Raw genomic sequence first — 22,691 nt, 5'->3', positions numbered from 1 at the left:
TTTCGCCAGACCAATCCTTGAATACAGCTCATCTGTCTTTAGCCCACACTGCATTTTGGACATAAATACATTAAAAAGATACTTTACAAGAAGAGCCCTCCACTGCTCTACTTGCAACGGAATATCTTACACAACCGGACTTGAAATCCTAGGCTTAGAAAGCTTAGAACTATGTCGCCTTAAACACAACCTAGGCATAGTCCATAAAATCATCTGCTGCAATGTCCTTCCTGTCAACGACTACTTCAGCTTCAACCACAACAACAGACGAGCATACAACAGATACAAACTCAAAGTAAACCGCTCCAAACGTGACTGTAGAAAATACAGCTTTAGCAACTGAGTAGTTAATGCCTGGAGCTCATTACCTGACTCTGTAGTTTCATCCTGAAACCCCCCAAACTTTACCCTTAGGCTATCCACTATTGACCTTACCCGATTCCTAAGAGGTCAATAAAAGGCGTGCATAAATGCACCAGAGTGCCTTCCATCCCTGTCCCATTGTTGCCCTCTTATTAGTACCCATATCATGTATATAAACAGTGTTATATCTATGTATACTACTAATATGTACTTGACAAATAAATAAATAAACAAACAAACAAACAAACAAACAAATAATAAAACAAAAGATATAATAGAAAGCAAAGAAGAAAAGAAAAAGATGTGAGAGTAAAGTTGATGGCTGATGTTCTGTTCATATGTGCATTTTGTAATATAAAAGAAGATAAAAAATAAGGAAGAATATCATAAATCCTGGGACAATGAAATAACTGGAATTCCCTAGATAGCATGTACAGTGGTATCTCATCTTACGAACTCCTTTTCTAACGAACTTTTCAAGATACGAATCCGGTGTTTAAGATTTTTTTGCCTCTTCTTCCGAACTATTTTCACCTTACAAACCCAAGCAGCTGCTGCTGGGATGAAGGGGTTTCTTTCCCCCCCTTTTTTGAAGAAAGAAAAGGGAGGGGCTGCTTGGAGTAGGAAACATTTTGCAGAGAACAACGTGCTTGCAAAGGAACTGAAACGGTGTCCTTTGAAGAAAGAAAAGGGAGGGGCGTCCCCCTTGCCTTTCTTCCTTCCCACTCACCCTTTAGCCTAGCCTTGCTTCTTCCACCCGCCCCCTTTAGCTGCTCCTCCCTGCCCTCTGTTCGCCTCCCTTCTAAAGTTTGGGATTTTCCTGAAGGATTTGCACGCATTATTTGCTTTTACATTGATTCCTATGGGAAACATTGTTTCATCTTACAAACTTTTCACCTTACGAACCTCCTCCTGGAACCAATTAAGTTCGTATGATGAGATACCACTGTATATTGAAATCAAATATCTGGTTATTTATTATATTTTATCCCCCTTTCCCCAAACATTTTACAGTGATGTACATAGTTTTCCTCTCTCCAGTATTACTTTTGCAAAACTCTAAGAAGGGCTAAGGAAAAAACAGTTATTTAAATTAAAATGATGTCAACCATTCAGACCTCTCAGCACATTATGATACTTTTTCCTAAACTGAAACAATAAAATAGGTTAATATGACAGTGAAATTAATAATTAAAATTAATAGTTAGAAGTTAAAAGCTTGTACAAAGTTAGGTGTTTTATGTTTGAATAAATTAATAAAGACGCCAGTCTCCGATCTCTGCTGGGAATACATTCCAGACAGTTGAGGTGGCAACGGAGAAAGCTTGATCTTGGCTGCTTCCAGAGAAGCACATGGTAATGTGTGCAATCTTCTCAGATGTTCACTATTTATTGTTGTGGTTCAGCCTGAGGCTGCTCAGGGACCGGCTGCGTCTCTGCTGGCTCCATGCCCGGAGGAGGATGACAGTGCAGAGGAGGGGGCTGAACAGTCGGACGGGGGAGAGGAGAGTCAGGAATGGGATGAAGGAGAACAGCATGAGAGCCCCGGGGGGGGGGCTCTCCCCAGCCAGTAGCTTGGAGTCATTAGGTGATGACGCACAAGCTGTCATTGACATGAGACAGAGACGTTCAGAGCAACGAAAGGAGCAGTTAAAGAAATATTATCACCATTGAATTAGAAACAGCTGGATTTGGGTGTGGTCCTCATCAGCAGGGTTTAAAAGGCAGGCAAGGCCTTGAAGCCATGTGGAGTGTTATCAATTGGAGTTGCGGTGACCTGTTTTGATTCTCATCGTCTCTGATCTTGGCTTGTGGCCTAGCAGTCTGGAAGACTCGTGGGAGGCGTCTGTTTGCTATCTACAGCTTCGTCTTGGCAGCAAGAATCTGGTATTGCTTCATGGACTATTGCCTTCATGTATATATTTGAAGTTCCAGCGTTTTTCCTGTTTGTAAGGACATTTTCTGTTACCTGTGTTTTCTATGAATTATATAAACTGCCTTTGCCTTTTACCAGTGTGTCTGGCTTCTCTTTTTGGGTTGGTATTGGCTTCTGGAGTGACCCAGACAGAACATTTATCTATTTATTTATATCCTGCAAAACATACAATACTCATGTCTATGGAGATTCTCAAACATCCAGGTCTTGGTTGTCCCAAAGAAGTTCTTTCGAGAGTTGACTGGATTTATTTTTGTTTTTCTTTGACAAACGTTTCTTCAAGAATTTTTTAGGATGAGAAGCGAAAAGTCTTCAAAGGAAAAAAAAAGAAAGTCCAGTTGCCTCTTGAAAAAGCACCTTTGCGATATGCAATACTCCTTCTCCTATTTTCCTCACAACAACAACCCTGTGAGGTGACTTGGGCTGAGAGAGAGACTGCCCTCATATCACCCATGTGCCTTTCATATGTAAGGCAGCACTAGAACTCCCAATCTCCTAGGGATGGGCACAAAGTCACTCATCTGGATTTCATGTCTAAAGCAGGACTAGAACTCACTGTCTCCTGCTATCTAACCTGGTACCTTAACCCAGTAATGGGCAGCCAAAATTTTTACTGCCACATTGTGGGTGTGGCTTATTTTGTGGGTGTGGCTTAATGGTCATGTGACTGTGCAGGAGTGGCTTGCCGGCCATGTGACCAGGTGGGAGAGTCTTGAATGATCATCGTCGTTCAAGTGAACTGTTAAGTCGTCGACTTACAACCTTACCAGTCTCACTTGCTGGGGTGACAATTTGCTTCGCGTTTCCCGCGCTCTCCTTCCTGGCTGGGTAGCTAGGCAAGTGTGATTGGACACACAAGGAATTTGTCTTGGTGCATATGCTCTCAACTGTAGATGGAAATTGTAATCCGACAAGAATAAAAAGCATAGGTCTAAGAGAGTTGGCTTAGAAGTATCGCTTGGGGCAGACTTGTGCCAGCCGAATTTACACAAAGGGTGGGCACTGTATTTTACAAGATGACATGAAGATTGAATGTGGTCCTTTGAAGGAGGGTAGAATAAGTGTATACTAAATAAATAGACACTAAAGAGAGACCGAAGATTAACACTGTACTCCATTTATCATAGGGATACTGCATTCATCACAGAAACAAACTCCCCAAATAGGTTACTTATCCAGAAAAGGGGGAAGTCGTCTATGAGAAAATGTGTTCATAGACATTTTTCTTTTTGAAGGAGAGACAGGGAATAGGACAGCAAGTGTGTTGTTGTTTTTTCCAGTGATAGTGAAACCCTGACAAGTTGATCCAACAAGCTGGAGGCAAGGAGGGGGGGGGAAATCAATGGGGCTTCATAGATAACAGCAGTAACAGCAGCATGGAACTAATGCAAGAGGATTGTGTTCCTAAATATCGATATGTTCATTAATTTCTGAGACATCTAGGCTGCCTGTCTCTGACAAGGCACAGTAGGGCTGCTATATCAACATTTTCCCCCTTGCTAGCCCATTGTGGTGTGGAGGGGGCAGGGGTAAAATGCTCCCGGTTTGGGCGTGCCTGCGGGTGATCGGAGGGCCAGTCATGACGGCAGCGCGACCCACCCGGACACTGCCATTTGGGTTCTTTTCCCTCTGCACAGGTGCAGAACACTTTGCGCATGTGCAGAGGGCAAAACTTTTGCCAGACCCATCCTTGAATACAGTTCATCTGTCTGGAACCCATACCACATCTCGGACATCAACACCCTTGAAAATGTCCAAAGATACTTCACCAGAACAGCCCTTCACTCCTCCACTCGAAACAGAATACCCTACGAAAGCAGACTGTCAATCCTAGGTCTAGAAAGCTTAGAACTACGTCACCTAAAACACGATCTAAGTATTGCCCACAAGATCATATACCGCAACGTTCTACCTGTCAATGACTACTTCAGCTTCAACCGCAACAACACAAGAGCACGCAACAGATTCAAACTTAATATTAACCGCTCCAAACTTGACTGTAAAAAATATGACTTCAGCAACCGAGTTGTCGAAGCGTGGAACTCATTACCTGACTCAGTAGTGTCAACCCCTAACCCCCAACATTTTTCCCTTAGACTATCCATGATTGACCTCTCCAGGTTCCTTAGAGGTCAGTAAGGGGCGTGCATAAGTGCACCAGTGTGCCTTTCATCCCCTGTCCAATTGTCTCTCCTTATCTCATTTATCTTTTCTTCCTTTCAAATATGTTCACCTATACTTTTATATCTTTTCTTCTATTCTTTTCTTTATTTATATTATTACATATCTATTCTCTTCGATGTGTATTATTATTCCTTGGTTGCCGATCAGTTTCTGGTCACAATTCAAAGTGTTGGTTATGACCTATAAAGCCCTTCATGGCACCGGACCAGATTACCTCAGGGACCGCCTTCTGCTGCACGAATCCCAGCGACCGATAAGGTCCCACAGAGTGGGCCTTCTCCGAGTCCTGTCAACTAAACAATGTCGTTTGGCGGGACCCAGGGGAAGAGCCTTCTCTGTGGTGGCCCCGGCCCTCTGGAACCAACTCCCTCCAGAGATCAAAATTGCCCCCACCCTCCTTGCCTTTCGTAAGCTCCTTAAAATCCACCTCTGCCGTCAGTCATGTGGGGACTGAGATGTTCTTTCCACCTGGGCCTCTACAATTTATGCATGGTATGTCAGTATGTATATCTGGTTTTTATAATAAGGGTTTTTAGTTGTTTTATTATTGGATTGCTACATATTGTTTTTATCACTGTTGTTAGCCGCCCCGAGTCCACGGAGTGGGGCAGCATACAAATCCAATAAATGAATGAATGAATGAATGAATGAATGAATGAATGAATGAACGAACGAACGAACGATTTCCAAATGAAAGCTAATAAACTCATGGAATGCCCTCAGTTCTGAAAGCAAGATGCATTTGATTTGGTCTGTGATTTATCCAGGTTTAGTTTCTTTTGAAAAGATAACTGCGGAACGTTTTAATAATTATGCCCATGTATAAAAATATAGGCTGGAGTAGTGATAGCAGCCCAATGGTGTAGTCCTCGACTTACGACCACAATCAGGCCCAGAATTTATGTTGGTAGGGGAGACATTTGTTAAGTGAGTTTTCCCCATTTTACGACCAGCCACATTTGTTAAGTGAATCACTGTAGTTGTTGAATTAGTAACCTGGTTGTTAAATGAATCTGGCTTCCCTATTGATTTTGCTTGTCAGAAGGTTGCAAAAAATGATCACATGTCTCTGGGACACAGAAAACTGTCATAGATGAACACAAGAACAAGGGGACACAATCTGAAGTTAGTTGGGGGAAAGATCAAAAGCAACATGAGAAAATATTATTTTACTGCAAGAGTAGTAGATCCTTGGAACAAACTTCCAGCAGACGTGGTTGGTAAATCCACAGTAACTGAATTTAAACATGCCTGGGATAAACATCCATCCATCCTAAGATAAAATACAGAAAATAGTATAAGGGCAGACTAGATGAACCATGAGGTCTTTTTCTGCCGTCAGTCTTCTATGTTTCTATGTTTCTTTATGAAACTGTACACAAACTGCAGAGCCAGCTTGGTCTAGGGCAGGAGGGAAGTGTTTTTAATAGGAAAGTGAACACAAGAACAAGGGGACACAATCTGAAGTTAGTTGGGGGAAAGATCAAAAGCAACATGAGAAAATATTATTTTACTGAAAGAGTAGTAGATCCTTGGAACAAACTTCCAGCAGACGTGGTTGGTAAATCCACAGTAACTGAATTTAAACATGCCTGGGATAAACATAGATCCATCCTAAGATAAAATACAGGAAATAGTATAAGGGCAGACTAGATGGACCATGAGGTCTTTTTCTGCCGTCAGTCTTCTATGTTTCTATGATTCTATAGATATGAACCAGTTGTCAAGCATCCAAATATAAAATCATGTGCTCATAGGTATGCTGCAATGGTCGTGAAGGGCTCCCCATCGCCAGCGCTACAGGAACGCTCCCAGCGACCGGCGCAGGTGCCCACGCTTCCGGCAGGCAGGTGCTCATGCATCGGCATGAGATTCGGCTTCTGCGCATGAGCCAAAAGCAAAATCTTGTGTGAGATTGTGCACGAGTGAGATTTCGGACATTTTCATTGACATCTTTACTTCCACGCATGTGCGAAAGCAAAAAATAAGTGAAAATCAGAAAAATCGCACTCGGCACTTGTCCTCATGCGATATTCACTTCCGGCGCATGCGTAGAAGCTGAATCTTGCACTGCTGCATGCGCCCGCCTGCCGGTCAGATGGATTTGTGCGTGCAGCTCCGTTTTCGATACAGGGACGCCATATTGTTCTGTACTTGCTGCCGTCCACTACTTAGTTTGTATTTGTATTTGTATTTATTAGATTTGTATGCCGCCCCTCTCTGAAGACTCGGGGCGGCTAACAACAATATAAAAAGACAATATAAACAAATCTAATATTAAAAACAATCTAAAAAACCCCCAATTTAAAGAACCACTCATACATACAAGCATAGCATGTATAAATTCTATAAGCTTAGGGGGAAGGGAAATTTCAATTCCCCCATGCCTGATGACAGAGGTGGGTTTTAGGGAGCTTGCGAAAGGCAAGGAGGGTGGGGGCAACTCTGATATCTGGGGGGAGCTGGTTCCTGAGGGTCGGGGCTGCCACAGAGAAGGCTCTTCTCCTGGGTCCCGCCAAACGACATTGCTTAGCCGGCGGGACCCAGAGAAGGCCAACTCTGTGGGACCTAACCGGTCGCTGGGATTCATGCGGCAGAAGGCGGTCCCGGAGATATTCTGGTCCGATGCCATGAAGGGCTTTATAGGTCATAACCAACACTTTGAATTGTGACCAGAAATTGATCGGCAACCAATGCAGACTGTGGAGTGTTGGTGTAACATGGGCATATCTGGGAAAGCCCATGATTGCTCTCGCAGCTGCATTCTGCACGATCTGAAGTTTCCGAACACTTTTCAAAGGTAGCCCCATGTAGAGAGCATTACAATAGTCGAACCTCGAGGTGATGAGGGCATGAGTGACTGTGAGCAGTGAGTACCGGTCCAGATAGGGCCGCAACTGGTGCACCAGGCGAACCTGGGCCAACGCCCCCCTCGCCACAGCTGAAAGATGTTTCTCTAATGTGAGCTGTGGATTGAGGAGGACGCCCAAGTTGCGGACCCTCTCTGAGGGGGTCAATAATTCCCCCCCAGGGTGATGGATGGACAGATGGAATTGTCCTTGGGAGGCAGAACCCACAGCCACTCCGTCTTATCCGGGTTGAGTTTGAATCTGTTGACACCCATCCAGACCCCAACAGCCTCCAGGCACCGGCACATCACTTCCACTGCTTCGTTGACTGGACATGGGGTGGAGATGTACAGCTGGGTATCATCAGCGTACTGATGATACTTCACCCCATGCCCTTGGATGATCCTGTTATTTAAGCCAGGGGTCTGCAACGTTGGCAGCTTTGCTGACTGAGGAATTCTGGGAGTAGAAGTCCACAAGTCTTAAAGTTGCCAAGGGTGGAGACCCCTAGTTTAAGTGGCAGAGAAAAATAGTAGAATAAATTGTCTTTTTCATATCAGGAGAATGGGAAACAACATACTGTACCACTGCCAACAATAACTTTCTACATGATTTGACTCTCAAAATGTTGGACATACATCTAGTCCTGGATCTGCTGAAATGTCATGACATGCTTCAAAATACGTGACAGCTTTGGGTAATGTAAGAGAAAGCTTGGCCTCTTCTGTGGGCAGCTTGTTTACCTCTCAAAGGAGGGAGTGGCCAGACCCTGCTGCTATTTCAAAACACGCTCAGAGCCTCAAGCAATGTTATTTTCTTCAAAAGCAAACCTGAAAGGTTGTTATTGTCAAGTCAGGTGATGGCGCGTTGGATTTTCAAGTCTGTTGATCTAGATAGCTCATATGTACAAAACAAGAGAGTTGATCTCCGTACCCTCACACAGCTATCACAAATTCCCTGGGCTTTGTGTAGTAAATTCTTTAGTTTAGGTCAGGGGTCCTTAAACTGCGGCCCATAGCCATGTGCAGCCCACTGAAGCCATTAATTTGGCCCATACTGCATCATGAGGCTGCCCTGCCTCACCCACCCATTGGCCCTCATCCTTTGGCTAAGTGCAGGCCTTATGTTAGCAAGCCCCAGGGGCTGGAACTGGAAGATAAGGTTGCTTTTGCCTGGAAAAGTATATATAAAACCCTAAATGGCTTAGGACCAGGTTACTTATGGGACTGCCTTCTGCTTCATGTATCCCAGCGGCCGGTTAGGTCCCACAGAGTTGGCCTTCTCCAGGTCCTGTCAGCTAGGCAATGCTGCTTGGTGAGGCCTAGGGGAAGATCCTTCTCTGTGGTGGCCCCGGTCCTCTGAAATCAACTCCTTCCAGGGATTCGTACCACCCCTACCCTCCTGGCCTTCTGCAAGAGTTTGAAAACTCACCTTTGCTGGCAGGCTTGGGGCCATTGAGTGTTACATGTAGCTCCGGCCATCGACTGGAATGTATATGGGATGGATGTGGATTATTGTGTAATTTTAAAAATATTCAGATAAGAAAATCTCCTGGAGCAAAATGCTCCCATGAAAACATATAGACTAAATAACAAATACAATAAAAGTTGTGAAAATAATAAATATAAGAGTGAAGCAACATCAAATGGAATTGTAAGAATAACTTGGGAGCCAAAGATGGAAAGAGAATAAAACATAAGCAAATTATAAAAACATCACTAGGTTTGGCAGAAATTCAGTATATTAAAGTTGGATCTAGAGCAGTGGTCCCCAACCTCTGGGCTCCTAAGGGTACGGTCAGGTACATAGAACTGATAGAAAATTTTGCATTTTTTTCTTTTTTTCCCTTCTGGGCTCTGGATAGGTTTTTTCTAGCACAGTAAATGTGGTTGAATGTGTATAATTTTAGAAGAGCTATGCATGCACATATAATAGATAATGTATATTTTTGTGCGCCTATGTATAATATATGTACACATATGGCATATATACATAGAATTAAATAGTATATTTTGGACGTTCAGTAATAGTAAATAGATAGGGAAATTGTATCTCTTTGAGATTAGGAAAGACCAGGCACCCTAACTTTAACCCAAACCCTTGATGTGAGTGACATCAAATTGGTCACCTTTAAGCCAGTCACATGATCTTTAAGCCACTCCCACCTGGTCAGATGGCTGGCAAGCCACACCCACAAAATAAGCAGCGGGCAGCGGCCTGTTTCAAACTGAGCTGTGCAAGTAATGAGCAAGCGCACACAAATATGAACCTCCACTCACATGCTTGTGCTCTCTTGTCAAGTCAAAAAGAGGGCGGGAAAAGTATTTACTGACCCCTCACATCCTGGACACAAACTGTTTCAACTCCTACCCTCAAAACGTCGCTACAGAGCACTGCACACCAAGACAACTAGAAACAAGAACAGTTTTTTTCCGAACGCCATCACTCTACTAAACAAATAATTCCCTCAACACTGTGAGACTTTCTACTAAATCTGCACTTCTATTCTACTAGTTTTTCTCATCATTCCTTTCACCCATTTCCTCCCATGTTGACTGTATGACTGTAACTTGTTGCTTATATCCTAAGATTTTTATTAATATTGCTTCTTCATTGCTTATTTGACCCCTATGACAATCATTAAGTGCTGTACCACATGATTCTTGACAAATATATATTTTATTTTATGTACGCTGAGAGCATATGCACCAAGACAAATTCCTTGTGTGTCCAATCACACTTGGCCAATAAAAATTCTATTCTATTCTATTCTTGCGAAGCTCCATTCACATGAATGGCGGTTCATGTGTGAATGCTTTCTGCTTGTGTCACATGCGAACGCAAATGCCCATGACTCATGCAAGTGGAGCTTTGCGTGTAAGCACAAGTGCCCCCTACCCGCATGCAAAGCTCCATTCCCACGAGTGGAGGGCGCACACACCCGTTGCTCACAGCAATAGAGCTGTCCACCGCTTGTGTGCCTGCCATTCACACACCCTGCCTCCCTGCTCTGGGCCAGGCCTCCAAGTTGGAAAAGTTGGGAACCGCTGATCTACAGAATTTAACTGGGGAGGCTATTTTATATGAAATGTACCATGTTCTACATAAACCTGGTCTTTGGATGCGCAGGAGAAAATCCCCAGATGATAAATCCCCAGAGCTTTGGAAAGATCATATTGCTCCAGGAAAAATATTCCTTCAATGAACCAAATCTCTAATTATTCATTACTTCAAGAAATTAGCTTTCAAATTATGCCTGGAAAGAAATTTATGTACACTGTAAGCAGCTGTTTAAGTATTGTTGAAATGTTTTGTAAAAGGAACACCAAGAGAAACGGAAAAGCTTGTATACCATGTTTTAATTTTATGTTGCTGTTCCACATAGAATGGCATTTCTTCACTGGTTGGCACATATTTCTGCTTATTAATATTATTTATTTATTCATTAAGTTTCTATGCTGGCCACCTCACTGATACAGCGACTCGGGCAGCTTACAATATAATAAAAATATTAAAAGCACAATAAAACAATTAAAATTAGAAAAGCTGAATAGAAAAGCTAAAAAGCTAAAAACCAACCAAGCATAATGAATACTTAAGAGATGGGAATAGGACTTTTCTATCCTGGCTAAAAATGTGTGTGAATGTGCTATTGTGCATATGTGAGTGCCCACACCCATAATTCAATGCCTGGGGATGGCGAAAATGGCTCCCCCCCCCAGAATCCCTTTGGAGGCTTGAAACAGCCCATTTCCCAAACTCTGGTGGGCCTGGTAGGGCCGTTTTTTCACCTTCCCCAGTCTCCAGAGCCAAAAATCTCCCCTCCCCTGGAGACTCTCTGGAAGCCAAAAATCCCCCCTCCCCTGGAGACTCTCCGGAAGCCAAAAATCTCCCCTCCCCTAGAGACTCTCCGGAAGCCAAAAATCTCCCCTCCCCTAGAGACTCTCCGGAAGCCAAAAATCCCCCCTCCCCTGGAGACTCTCCGGAAGCCAAAAATCCCCCCTCCCCTGGAGACTCTCCGGAAGCCAAAAATCCCCCCTCCCCTGGAGACTCTCCGGAAGCCAAAAATCCCCCCTCCCCTGGAGACTCTCTGGAAGCCTAAAATCCCCCCTCCCCTGGAGACTCTCCGGAAGCCAAAAATCTCCCCTCCCCTGGAGACTCTCCGGAAGCCAAAAGTCCCCCCTCCCCTGGAGACTCTCCGGAAGCCAAAAGTCCCCCCTCCCCTGGAGACTCTCCGGAAGCCAAAAATCCCTCCTCCCCTGGAGACTCTCTGGAAGCCAAAAGTCCCCCCTTCCCTGGGGACTCTCTGGAAGCCAAAAATCCCCCCTCCCCTGGAGACTCTCCGGAAGCCAAAAATCTCCCCTCCCCTGGAGACTCTCTGGAAGCCAAAAATCCCCCCTCCCCTGGAGACTCTCCGGAAGCCAAAAATCCCCCCTCCCCTGGAGACTCTCCGGAAGCCAAAAATCCCCCCTCCCCTGGAGACTCTCTGGAAGCCAAAAATCCCCCCTCCCCTGGAGACTCTCCGGAAGCCAAAAATCTCCCCTCCCCTGGAGACTCTCCGGAAGCCAAAAGTCCCCCCTCCCCTGGAGACTCTCCGGAAGCCAAAAATCCCCCCTCCCCTGGAGACTCTCCGGAAGCCAAAAATCCCCCCTCCCCTGGAGACTCTCTGGAAGCCAAAAATCCCCCCTCCCCTGGGGACTCTCTGGAAGCCAAAAATCCCCCCTCCCCTGGAGACTCTCCGGAAGCCAAAAATCTCCCCTCCCCTGGAGACTCTCTGGAAGCCAAAAATCCCCCCTCCCCTGGAGACTCTCCGGAAGCCAAAAATCCCCCCTCCCCTGGAGACTCTCTGGAAGCCAAAAATCCCCCCTCCCCTGGAGACTCTCCGGAAGCCAAAAATGCCCTCCCAGAGCCTCCCGACAAACCAAAAATCAGCTGGCTGGCACACACATGCACATTGGAGCTGAGCCATAGGTTTGCTATCACTGTCCTATGGGAAAATGTCAGAATCGGGGCCTACCTGATGTAATATTCCAAATTGCAGAGAGAAGAATTGTAATGACTTTAACAATGTAAAACTGCTTAGTCACGGTGAATATGCGGATTGTAATGTGATCTGATTGGCTGTCAAAAGTATATATACATAATGCACCTTCGCATAGGTATGACTTGGCTTGAAGGTATTGTGGCTTAGTATGGTTTAGAGTGGCTTGTGAATTAGTGTGGCTTGTGGTGGCTGAAGACTTGTAGCTGAATATTGTAACTGAGAATAGTAGATAGAGAATTGTGATTATTTTGTATAGTAACTTCTAGGGAGAAATAGCTACAGTGTAAACAGTTAGTGTAGGTTTGCTATGAAAGAAGTAAATATTTTCCTAGGAAACTCTGCAGTACTTGTCTTCAATTATCTTCAAGACAACAGTTCCTGATATTCACCTGGAGTGAGGCAGGCTGGCTAGCTGCTTTGGCTATCTGGGTGGGCTAGCTTCTGCAAAAAGTTACTCCAACAGAAAAGATTCCATAGGGCAAAGGCCCCAACAGAAAAGGCTCTTCTTTCAGACCTTACCAGCCAAAATTGTTTGGCCAATGGAATCAAAAATAGACTTTGCCTGCTGGAATGAGTGGTGTCCCATTGGGATGAGATTGGTTCCTCAAGTACCTGGACCAGCAGTGGGCTGCTACTGGTATGGCCCGGATCTACGAATCATTAGTGGTGGTAGCAGGCTCAGCCCGCCCCCCTAGATACTGCTGCACATGTGCAGATGCTTTATGTGCATGCGAAGAAGCATCACATTTATGCATGAGTGTGCAAACAGTGATGGGATTTGCAACCCATTACTGACCTGGACCCTGTTGTGGTTCAGCCTGAGGCTGCTCAGGGACCGGCTGTGTCTCTGCTGGTTCCATGCCCGGAGGAGGATGACAGCAAAGAGGAGGGGGCTGAACAGTCAGACGGGGGAGAGGAAAATCAGGAATGGGATGAAGGAGAACAGCATGAGAGCCCCCGGGGGGGCCCTCTCCCCAGCCAGTAGTTTTGAGTCATTAGGTGATGAGGCTCAAGCCATCATTGACATGCGACAGAGACGGTCAGATCAAAGAAAGGAGCAATTAAAGAAGTACTATCAGCACTGAATTAGGAACAGCTGGGTTTGGATATGGTCCTCCTTAGCAGGGTTTAAAAGGCAGGCAAGCCCTTGAAGCCATGTGGGGTGTTATCAGTTTGGAGTGGCGTTATCCTGTCTTGTTTCTCGGCGTCTCTGTTCCTGGCTTGTGGCCCAGCAGCTTTGGAAGACCCATGGGAGGTGTAGGTCTGCTATCTACAGCCTCGGCTTGGCAGCAAGAATTCTGTATTGCTGCATGGACTTTTGCCTTCGTAGATATATCTGAAGATACAGCATTTTCCTGTTTGTAAGGACATTTTCTGTTACCTGTGTTTTTCTTGAATTTTATAAAACTGCCTTTGCCTTTTACCAGTGTGTCTGGCTTCTCTTTTGGGTTGGTATTGGCTTCTGGAGTGACCCAGACAGAACAGACCCATGACATAAAGGGCTTTAAAAATAATGACCAACATCTTGAATTGGACCTGTTTGTTTGTTTGTTTGTTTGTTTATTTAGATTTGTATGCCGCCCCTCTCTGCAGACTCGGGGCGGCTCACAACAAAGTGCAAAAAATACAATTTATAACAAATCTAAATTTCTACTAAAAACATTTAAAAACCCCATTTCTAAACACACATACATACACACATACCATTCATAAATTGTATATGCCCGGGGGAGATGTCTCAGTTCCCCCATGCCTGGCGACACAGGTGGGTCTTAAGGAGCTTGCGAAAGGCAAGGAGAGTAGGGGCAGTTCTAATCTCCGGGGGGAGTTGGTTCCAGAGGGTCGGGGCCGCCACAGAGAAGGCTCTTTCCCTGGGGCCCGGCAACTGACATTGTTTAGTTGACGGGACTCGGAGAAGGCCCACTCTGTGGGACCTAATTGGTCGCTGGGATTCGTGCGGCAGCAGGCGGTCTCGGAGATATTCTGGTCCAGTGCCATGAAGGGCTTTAAAGGTCATAACCAACACTTTGAATTGTGACTGGAAGTTGATCGGCAGCCAATGCAGACTGCGGAGTGTTGGTAAAACATGGGCATACCTAGGTAGGCCCATGACTGCTCTCGCAGCTGCATTCTGCACGATCTGAAGTTTTCGAACACTTTTCAAAGGTAGCCCCATGTAGAGAGCATTACAGTAGTCGAACCTCGAGGTGATGAGGGCATGAGTGACTGTGAGTAGCGAGTCCCGATCCAGATAGGGCCGCAACTGGTGCAACCTGGAAGCAAACTGGCAGCCAGTGAAGCTCACATAACAGTGGTGTCACAAATGGCACCCTAGGGCAGTATTTCCCAACCTTGGCAACTTGAAGATATCTGGACTTCAACTCCCAGAATTCCCCAGCCAGCGTTGTACCAGTTGTAGCTTCCAAATACTCTTCAAGGGTATCCCCATGTAGAGTACATTGCCATTATCCAATTATATAACCTAAAGTTTATGAACCCCATTAATATCAAAGGCAATTTTTCTTCAGTTAATCAGCGTTCAGGTTCCTTATTGGATTTTTATTACAGCTGGAGCTGACACAGAAATAACAAAAGTAGACTTTAAAATGGAAAGGAAATGTGGATTCCTAATAAATAGATCATCAAAGGTCTTCTGTTCCAAAGGAAGGAAACTGTCTTTGTATTATGCCAGCTATAAAAAATGATTAAAACTGAAGTGAGACAGGAAGCTGATAATTTGATTTATCATCTTAATGGCTGCACTTCATGAATAAATAATAGAGGCCGGTTAATGTTCTCTCTAGTAAAATGTTAAAAGGGCGGAGGGACATCTGAGCCATTTCTCTAATATATGGTGACAAGAATGATATTCTGAGCCTGCCTCACATTTAGTTTGCTTAAAAGGGCTAAGGGAATAACTTATTTTTCTTTATTTAGGAGATAATGTTTGGCTTTGTTTCTAAGACACCAGAAAGCTTAACTAAAAGCCATTCACTTCCCATTAGCATTATATCCTGCAAAGAGCAGAGAATCCTGATGACCAGATCATCAATATACTTGGCCAAAGGACAGACTAAAAGCTTCCTTAACCTCCTTCGTTTTCTTCATTCTTCTCCCTTCGTTCCAGGATGTATTTTTCTAGACTTCCTCTTCCAGTTTTCAATTATTTAATAGCATGTCAGCTGTACAGTGAAATCTGCTATGAGTGCATCCTGCAAGAATGATTTTTTTGCCCTCAGTGGAAAGTAGGGAAATGTTTTTAAAGAGGTATACCGCTTTAGAGCAACTGTACCAAATTATACTTATTAGGTTCACAAAGAGTGCTAAGCCAGAATATTAATATACAGTGATACCTCTACTTAGGAACTTAATTGGACCAGATTACCTCCGGAACTGCCTGCTACCGCATGAATCCCAGCGACCGATAAGGTCCCACAGAGTTGGCCTTCTCCGGGTCCCGTCAACTAAACAATGTCGTTTGGCGGGACCCAGGGGAAGAGCCTTCTCTGTGGCAGCCCCGGCCCTCTGGAACCAACTCCCCCCAGGAGATTAGAACTGCCCCCACCCTCCCTGTCTTTCGTAAACTACTCAAGACTCACTTATGCCGCCAAGCATGGGGGAGTTGAGATATTCCTTCCCCCTAGGCCATTACAAGTTATGCATGCTATGTTTGATTTTATAATAAGGGTTTTTAGTTGTTTTATTATTGGATTGTTATATGCTATTTTTTATCATTGTTGTTAGCCGCCCCGAGTCTCCGGAGAGGGGCGGCATACAAATCCAATAAATAAATAAATAAAAATAAATAATTCGTTCCGTGACCAGGTTCTTAAGCAGAAGCGTTCTTAAGTAGAAGCAATTTTTCTCATAGGAATCAATGTAAAAGCAAATAATGCATGCAAACCCATTAGGAAAGAAATAAAAGCTCGGAATTTGGGTGGGAGGAGGAGGAAGAAGAGGAGGACAGTTGCTGCCGATGGAAGAAGGAGAGGTGAGGGGAATTTTAAAAAATCCAAAACTTTAAGGCTTGCTTTACTTACTCAGAATGTTTCTTTCCAGCCCTAACCAGGTGCTAATGATGTTCCCAGCTCTTAGCAGCTTGCAAACTCTTTCATTGTTACTCTTTCCGAATATTTTTTTTAAAGCCCTAACCAGGGGATAAAATAATGTGCTGAATCTGACCAGACTAAGGATGCTAGCCAGATGAATACATTTGGTAGGCAGATTTCCTGCCTATTTTCCTCCCCAAAAACTAAGATGCGTACAAGTACAAGTGCACTAGAGTGCCTTCCGTCCCCTGTCCTATTGCTCTCCTATATCTCCTATACCTTTCTTCTATTCCTATATCTCTTCTTCTATTCTTTCATTGATATGTTCTATTACTATATCTTCTTTTCTATTATTCGATCACCGGAACATAGAAACTTTAATAAAACCACTTAGCTTTCGTTAGCGTGCTGCTAACTTCGTCAGAGTATTAAAATGCCGTGGGAGACAAACATCTTTATAAAGCATTACTCAGTCTGCTCATTGCCCGCGTCACGGGGCCACACCCTTCCCTCCCCCCTGCGGTAAGCCTAATTGTGGGCTTAATCCTGCTGGCTGAAGGGAGATCTACCGCTTTTGCTCGTGTTTGTTGCCTTTTTCCCTCCCCAAGGGAGGGGGTGGAATTGTGAGGCTTAATCCTGCTGGCTGTAGGGAGATCTACCGCTTTTACTCGTGTCTGTTGCCTTTTTCCCTCCCCAAGGGAGGGGGTGGAGTTGTGAGGCAATGCTTCGGAGGTGTTTGGTATTCCTTTCTTCCCCCCATTGTCGTTGTTACTTTCTATAGTGGTACATGTCTGCTCTTGCAATTTTTTTACCCATGTCCTCGTCCTAGGTCTACACTGTTCTAATCCCCCCTTGTCCTCTATGTTAGACTTAAATTGTGCCCCTCCACCTCTACCTCCGTATTGCTCCAGTATGTTCCCTTGTTTCTCGTGGGGGGTTATCCCACCCTCATTTGGCTGGTTTCTATGTCTGGCCTGGGGAATTCTGCTGGGGGCTGTGTCCAATCTTAATGACCCATCTCCTTTAAGTCGTTGTTGGTGCCTTAAAGCCTGGTATGCCGATGGCATATCGATGTGTCTATTTAAAGAATTTTCATTCGAGAACCAGGCTTCTTTTAGGAGGCGACCTCCCTTGGTTTCATCCCGTGCCAGAATCTCAGTTCCCTGGAAATCGAAGCCATGACCTTGCTCCTCCATGTGTATCCAAATCTGGGAGCGCTGTTCCTGACGCCGGACCGCTAATTTGTGTTCGTGTACACGAGTTCTCAACCTTTTAGCTGTTTCACCCACATAGTGGTGTGTACAATTACTGCAGTTTATACGGTAAATTACCGAGGAAGACTCCTCCTTCACTAGGGTTTCCTTCGGGCGCATTACTGATTTTCTCAAAGTTTGATCAGGCCTATGCGCTACTTTGACCCCGTGGGGTGCCAGTATGCGTGCAGCTGTTTCGGATACCCCTTGTATGTACGGGAGTACCCTCCACGCTGATGTTTCGTTTGTGCTTTCAGTAGGCTGCCGGAGTCTAGGTGTAACGCACTGTTGGATAAAATCCCTCGAGTAACCATGACGTATACAAGTTTGGTAAAGATACGCTCGTTCTTTTTGTTTGGCTGCCCGTGTACTACAATGGGTATTTATCCTGTTGAATAATGGCCGTATGCAGCTGACTTTATGTGCGTTGGGGTGGTTGCTTTCGTTGTGTAACATGCGGTCCGTGCTGGTGGTCTTGCGGTACACCTCCGTGTCGATGCTTCCATCCGGGTTCCGGTTAATCTGTACATCTAGAAACTTCCTGGTGAGTCAGTGGGGTAACATCTGGGGTCGTTGATGTCGTTAACATCTGGGGTCGTTAACATCTGGGGCCATTGACCTCAGCTACATCAATGACCCCAGATGTTACCCCACTGACTCACCAGGAAGTTTCTACACAACAGGCAATTACTGAGCCATTAGACCACATCCAGCCACCAGTATTTATAGAAGGAAGGCAGCTCAGGTCTCGCAGTGTTCGCCTTAGAACAAGGACAGAAACACCAGCCTGAAGATGACGAGTGGGACCTCGTCAAAACGTCGCCAGAAATTTCAAAATCCTATACGGGAAGAAACCTGAATATACCAAGACCGTCATACCTGTACCCGTGAAAATCTATGAAAACAAATATATATATACATACACACATAGCCACTAAAACCCTCATTGGGTATTGGACAAAATAAATAAATAAATAAAAAAAAATAAATATAATCCGGTGCATCTTATACTTTGAAAACACCCTGCTCTTTGTTTGCAGTTTGGCATTTGGGCATCATCTTTGTCTCGTGCTGGTCTTCCGTTTTGGAAAGAGCCCTTCCTCCTTATTCAACAGAAACATGGCAATGGACAGGGAAAAAGGGACGTCACTATTTTTACCAACACAATTGCCAGCTGAATGAGCTGTTTGTCTTTGGAGGTAGTAAAGTATGACATGAGAAGTGGTTGGCCTCAGCTGCTGTTGTGGAAACAGACATCACAGTAAAATGTCCTGTATAAAACGAAAAGCAAACCAAACAAAAATATTATAGCAAGTTGGAAGATTATCTCTTGACCTTTCGCTATTAATCAAACAATCTGATTTTAATCTGATGATAGAACACCTTTGCCACTTTCTTGGTAAGTGGCTATTCTTTAGTTATATTCTTCCTGATGAACAAAGCAAGGCTGCTGTCTAATCATTGCATTCCAGCTGTGTTATTCTTGAATCTATCTAATACAGTGGTTCCTCTACCTACAAACACCTCTAGTTACAAACTTGTCTAGATAAGAACCGGGTGTTCAAGATTTTTTTGCCTCTTCTCAAGAATCATTTTCCACTTACAAACCCAAGCCTTCGAAACTGTAACTGGAAAAGGCAGGGAGAAGCCTCCGTGGGGCCTCTCTAAGAATCTCCTGGGAGGAAATAGGGTCGGAAAAGGCGGGGAGAAGCCTCCATGGAGCCTCTTTAGGAATCTCCTGGGAGGAAACAGGGGTGGAAAAAGTGGGTAGAACCCTGTGTGGGGCTTCTCTAGGAATCGCCTGGGAGGAAACAGGGCCAGAAAAGGCGGGGAGAAGCCTCCATGGAGCCTCTTTAGGAATCTCCTGGGAGGAAACAGGGGTGGAAAAAGTGGGTAGAACCCTGTGTGGGGCCTCTCTAGGAATCTCCTGGGAGGAAACAGGGCCTCCACCCTCCCTGTGGTTTCTTCAACCACACAAATTATTTGCTGTTACATTGATTCCTATGGGAAAAATTACTTCTTACAACCTGGTGACGCAACGAATTAAGTTCGTAAGTAGAGGTACCACTGTATCTTCTTGAAGCTATCCAAGCTGGTGTCCACTATTAAATTCCACAGCAGTGAATTCCACACCTTGCTCACACATTGTTTTTAATTGGCTGTTGTTTAGATTGATAGTACAAATTATCCATGATCCCTCTCCCCAACATCATCTTTATAATTGGTAGCTGCAGCTCAGGACCTAGACATATTTATTTTTAGATACCATATTTTGAAACCACCCATCTTCCTCATAGAACCACTTTGGGCTGTGCATACGAGTCTGAACCTGTTGGGCCTTAGGAAGCAGACACAGCCTTTATGACTATGAGCTCAGCCACCTGCTTACTGGATCCATGTCCTTCCTGGCTGCTAAAGGCTTCCTAGGTGACATGTGGCTGGATTATTTATTTATTTATTTATTTATTTAGTTAGTCAGTCCAATACACAATGAGGGTTTTAGTGGGTATATATCTATATACACATAGTAAAATACATGATGAAGGTTATAGAGGAGATACTCATAGTAAAATATATCCAAGAAAGAAAAGAAGATATAGTAATAGAACATATCAATGAAAGAATAGAAGAGATATAGGAATATAAGAAAGGTATAGGAGATATAGGAGAGCAATAGGACAGGGGACGGAAGGCACTCTAGTGCACTTGTACTCGCCCCGTACTGACCTCTTAGGAATCTGGATAGGTCAACCGCAGATAATCTAAGGGTAAAGTGTTGGGGGTTTGGGGATGACACTATGGAGTCCGGTAATGAGTTCCACGCTTCGACAACTCGGTTACTGAAGTCATATTTTTTACAGGCAAGGTTGGAGCGGTTAATATTAAGTTTAAATCTGTTGTGTGCTCTTGTGTTGTTGTGGTTGAAGCTGAAGTAATCGCCAACAAGCAGGACGTCGCAGCATATGATCTTGTAGGCAATACTTAGATCTTGTTTAAGGCATCTTAGTTCTAAACTTTCTAGGCCCAGGATTGAAAGTCTAGTCTCATAGGGTGTTCTATTTCGAGTGGAGGAGTGAAGGGAATTATAGCAGTGATAAACTGTTCCTTACGGATTGTTTTTCTGTTTCTTATAGAGGTGTTGATTCACACAGACACCTTTCTCAAGAGAGCTGTTAGACCTAACCATACTGGTCAATTTTCATTGAAAAGGTGGTATGCTACAGCTTCAGCAGGTCCTGGATGAAGCTGACTATCGGAATCCCCTTCCATCAATTTATTATTATTTCTTCATTGCTTATTTGACGCCTATGACAATCATTAAGTGTTGTACCACGTCTCTTGACAAATCTATATTTTCTTTTATGTACACTGAGAGCATATGCACCAAGACAAATTCCTTGTGTGTCCAATCACACTTGGCCAATAAAGAATTCCATTCTATCATGCTTCAGTCCTGGCTATTTGATGAAACTACATTGGTTACCTGTTATATGATATATAACAAAGGCACAATCCATCTTAGCTCTGCTTACTGGTTGCTTTTGATACCACCAACCATAATATACTTATGGACAATCTGTATGGGTTGAGGTGGCCTGAACTGTATTTATTGTGCTGGTTTTCTTCCTTTCAGTCAGTGTTCATCAGAAGTCCCACCCTGGGCCCCTAATTGAAAGTCTAGTAAATTTCCCCAAGGATGTGCTTTATCAGCTGTTCATATCAATGTCTCCCATGCAAATTGTTTGACATTCAAATCTTGTCTTTACCATGAATATACTGCATGCATTTCATAGTCTATATAACTATACTTACGTTGCCTCAACTGATACATCATTCAAGGAAATAAACTACAGATCTGAGTAGCATCAGTAAATATATATTTCAAAACATTCATGTCACATTTTTATTTTTCTGTGGCTGCTTTATAACACATGATAAATCCTGGTAGAGTTTTTATATTAAATCCCTTTGATTTTGTTAATAATTCATTTGCACCTGAACAGAAAGGTGATATTAATGACGTTTCCATCATTAGTACTATTTATAGGGCTTTGCAAATTCTTCTAAATGCAGTGTTACATCTGCCTAAGAATGCCTCTACTTACGAACTCTTCTAGATAAGAACCGGGTGCTCAAGATTTTTTCACCTCTTCTCAACAACCATTTTCCACTTACAAACCCGAACCTCCAAAACTGTCAACGGAAGAGGCAGGAAGAAGCCTCCATGGGGCCACTCTAGGAATTTCCTGCGAAGAAACAGGGCCTCCACCCTCCCTGTGGTTTCCCCAATCGCACGCATTATTTGCTTTTACATTAATTTCTATGGGAAAAATTGCTTCTTCTTACAAACATTTCTACTTAAAAACCTGATCACGGAACAAATTAAGTTCCTAAGTAGAGGCACCACTGTAAATGTTTTATAACACTGTCTGAAGAATTGCTGTTCAAATACTTATGGAAGCACAAGATCTAAGTGCAATATGGGGCCTAAACAAAAAAGAAATAGAATCTGGTTAAGAAACCAAGAACAATTTCAGTTTCTAAATGAAAGGAGATTTACTAAAATAGAATCAGATATTTGTAGCCTTGAGTTTTGAAATTGTGGAAAAACCCAGTTACTTTTATTCCTAAGGGGATAAAGTGATGTCCTTGAGAATGCAGATAGATTGTATATCTAGTTCAATTTGTATTTTCCCCCCATGAGATTGATGCCTGAAAGAGGAGGTAATATTGTTCTAACCTTTATCTTAAGGACACTTTTCTATTTTTGGTGATTGTAATCATCTGCAATAACAACACTCTCCTGCATGACAGAAGTAACCAAAATATGTGCTTGGTAGACACTGGAGTGGCATCATAAGAAAGGAATGGCAACAATTTGAAAAGCAGATAAATTGTGTGCCTGAGTGTGCATAAGAAAGCTGCTTTGTTTAGGGATAAGGTAAGGAAACAAGCAGAATGCTGCAAGGTATTAAAAAGACAGTGGCCCAGACACATGGACACAACTCTATA

This window comes from Erythrolamprus reginae, chromosome 1 (assembly GCF_031021105.1).
Source record: "Erythrolamprus reginae isolate rEryReg1 chromosome 1, rEryReg1.hap1, whole genome shotgun sequence".
Classification (NCBI taxonomy): domain Eukaryota; kingdom Metazoa; phylum Chordata; class Lepidosauria; order Squamata; family Dipsadidae; genus Erythrolamprus; species Erythrolamprus reginae.
Note: the sequence above shows the minus strand (reverse complement) of the source record.